We start from the raw sequence: 2,824 nt of genomic DNA, 5'->3' as shown, positions 1-2,824 counted from the left end.
GAGCAGGGTTGGCAACCATTCTAAGCCTTGAAGTGAAAGGCAAGATTGTCTCCACACCCTATAATCCCACAGATAGGGTCTCTATTTTTTAGGATCCCTAAACAGTATTACGCAAACCTTCCAGGGGTTTAAATTTGACACACGGACAGGTAAACAGGGGCAGGTAGGTAATCTCACACATCCTGTTCCACCTTCCTCTCCATAGAGAACAGTATCACCTTAATCCCCACTAGGCAGATCTCTTCTTGCTCCTGTTAGGAACCAGAAGGGAAGAAGTGAAAAATGGCCCCAGGCCTGATGTCAGATCATTCTCATTTTGCAGAAGTGAGCTCTACCATGCAGAAAGGACATTTAGGACTGTGGAGAGAGCCCCTTTGACACATGGCTGAGCAGGGTTGATTGAGACTGACTCCTAAGTCTAATGGAGGTGGGAGGATGTCCGTGTCTCCAGCTGTTTTTACCTGAAACAAGGCAAGGAGGATTTGTCTTCCTACACCCTTAGGGCAGCCCTGCCAGGGAAGAGGGATATGAGGCTCAACCCCTAAATATCCAGAACGCCTTCCTCAGCCCTAATCTCCAATTTCTCCTCAGCTGTTCAAGGCCCACACGCGAACCTTTGGAATAGCACTGGGAGCGACTCAGCAGCTGCTCTGGGAATGGGCAGACTACCTGCAGTGGGGACCCACACCCAGAACATCCTGGAGCCTGGGGGTGGGGCTAGCAGCCTGGCCTAGAAAGGGAAACAGAGAAGTGACATAGGTTCCCAGCCCACTTCCCTGACTCTGGCGTCCATAGTTTCATTTGGGTTGGGGAAAGCTGGTGGTAGCGACCACAGAGCCCTGGAGTTAGAAGAAATCTTTGTGACATCTCATTTCAGAGAGAAGAATTCAAGGCTTAGAGAGGTTGAGGGCCCTGCCCTGGGCCATCTGGTATTTTGGTGCCAGAGTTGCTAATAGCAATAGCAGTAACTGGGTGCTTACTGTATGCCAAGCACAGAGCAAAATGCTCTGCATCCATTAACTCATTTAATCACCCCAGTAACTCGATGAGGGGTGGGTACCATTATTTCTTCCATTTTTGAGATGAGCAAACTGAGGCTCTGAGTGGCGAAGCCGTGGGGCTAGAAAGAGGCAGAAGCAGGACTTCAAACGAGACCTGTGCTTGTGGACTCCAATGAGTTATCCGATGAGGTAGGGCAATACTTTGAATAGAAATTAGAGTATTGGATTTCTCTCTGTTCCAGTGTTTACATGTGTCTCAACACTAAGGAAGAATTTGGGAAGCTGTGGTGTAGCAGGGAGTCAGGAGCCCTTGGCTCCCAGCCTCCCGCCTGACTTAACATGTGACTTGGGACAAGTATCTTCCTTCCCCTCTCTGGCCCTCAGTTTCTTCATCTTGGGGGCAATGTGATGAAAGTGCATTCTATGCTCCAAGCAGGGATGGTCATGTGCTGTGAACATGTTTCCATCCAGCCCTTGGTGGCAAAGGGGAGAAAGGCCGCCAGAGAAGATTCTGGGCAGTGGCACAGGGCCTCGCCTCCCAAGAGGCTCGGCAGCTTCTAGCCCACCAGCCAGGCCAACACAAAACCTCAGCTTTTGTTTGACTTGGCTTCTTGTACCTTGTTTAGTCTGCAGAGCAGGGAGTTTATCCTGCTGCCTTTGTCACAGGCCATTAGTACACACGTAATCCCCAGGGGCTTACAGCTGGCTGCCTTCTCTAGGAATTCACGGAGGGCCACAGAGGGAGCCCAGCTCTTAAGACCCATTCCCTCCAGCCACTATCAGAGGAGCTTTGGCTGAGAACCTGTGGCATTGTGTGCTCCTGGTCTGTGATTCTGGCTGTGTCACCTTGCACCAGTCTCTCCCCATCTCTGGGCCTCCATCTGCCCATCTGTGCAAGGAGAGGTCTGCCTCAGGTGCCCTCAACAAGACTTCAACTCCATGAAGATCAGGAATACATTTCTGTGTGGTTTCTCCCTCTGGAGACCTCCCTCATCCATCTACTGTCCCCTCCCTCTATTCTGAAGCAATTTGTAATGTCTCCAGGTTTTCACTGATCCCATCCTTGCCCTGAGCCTGGGGCTAATCTCTCTTTGATTCAAATTCCTGCTTGTAAATAGGAGATAATAATTCCTGATAACTCATTCTGCTGCTATGGGGATTAATTAGAGGTTATTAAGGGATGGAAAAACACACCAAATTTCCCTTTCCAAATATGCTCAGCTGTTTCTTGTCTTCAAACTTTGCCTATGCTGTTCTCTCATCAGGAAGGCTTTTCCCTGCCCAGAGTGACCCCACTTCATCCTTCTCATGCAGCCTCCGGAGCCCCAACTGAGTGAGTGGCTCTGTCCTTTTCTTTTCTTTTTTTTTTTTTAATTTTAAATTTATTTATTTTCTATGGTGACATTGGTTAACAAAATCTGGTAAGTTTCAGCTGTACATTTTAACAGTAAGGCATATATATGTTTACATTAAATGTTCACCTCCCATAGTTAGATTTCTTTCTGTCACCACATATTTATTTGACCTCTTTTACCTCCATTTATCTCTCCCCTCCCCCTCCCTCCTACCCTCTGGTAACCACGAGTCTACTGTCTATGTCCATGAGTCTCTGTTTGTCCTGTTCATTTGTTACTTTTAGGTTTACAGCCCACATAAAAATGATATCATGTGATTTTCAACTTTTTCTGTCTGGCTTATTTCACTTAGCATGATTATCTCAGGGTCCATCCATGTTGTCACAAATGGCAGTATTTCATCTCTTCTTATGACTGAGTAATATTCCATTGTATATATGTACCACAGCTTCTTTATCTAATCATCTA

Source organism: Pteropus vampyrus, unplaced genomic scaffold (genome assembly GCF_000151845.1).
Source record: "Pteropus vampyrus isolate Shadow unplaced genomic scaffold, Pvam_2.0 Scaffold123, whole genome shotgun sequence".
NCBI lineage: Eukaryota > Metazoa > Chordata > Mammalia > Chiroptera > Pteropodidae > Pteropus > Pteropus vampyrus.
The sequence above is the reverse complement of the archived record's forward strand: the minus strand, read 5'-3'. Positions refer to the sequence as shown.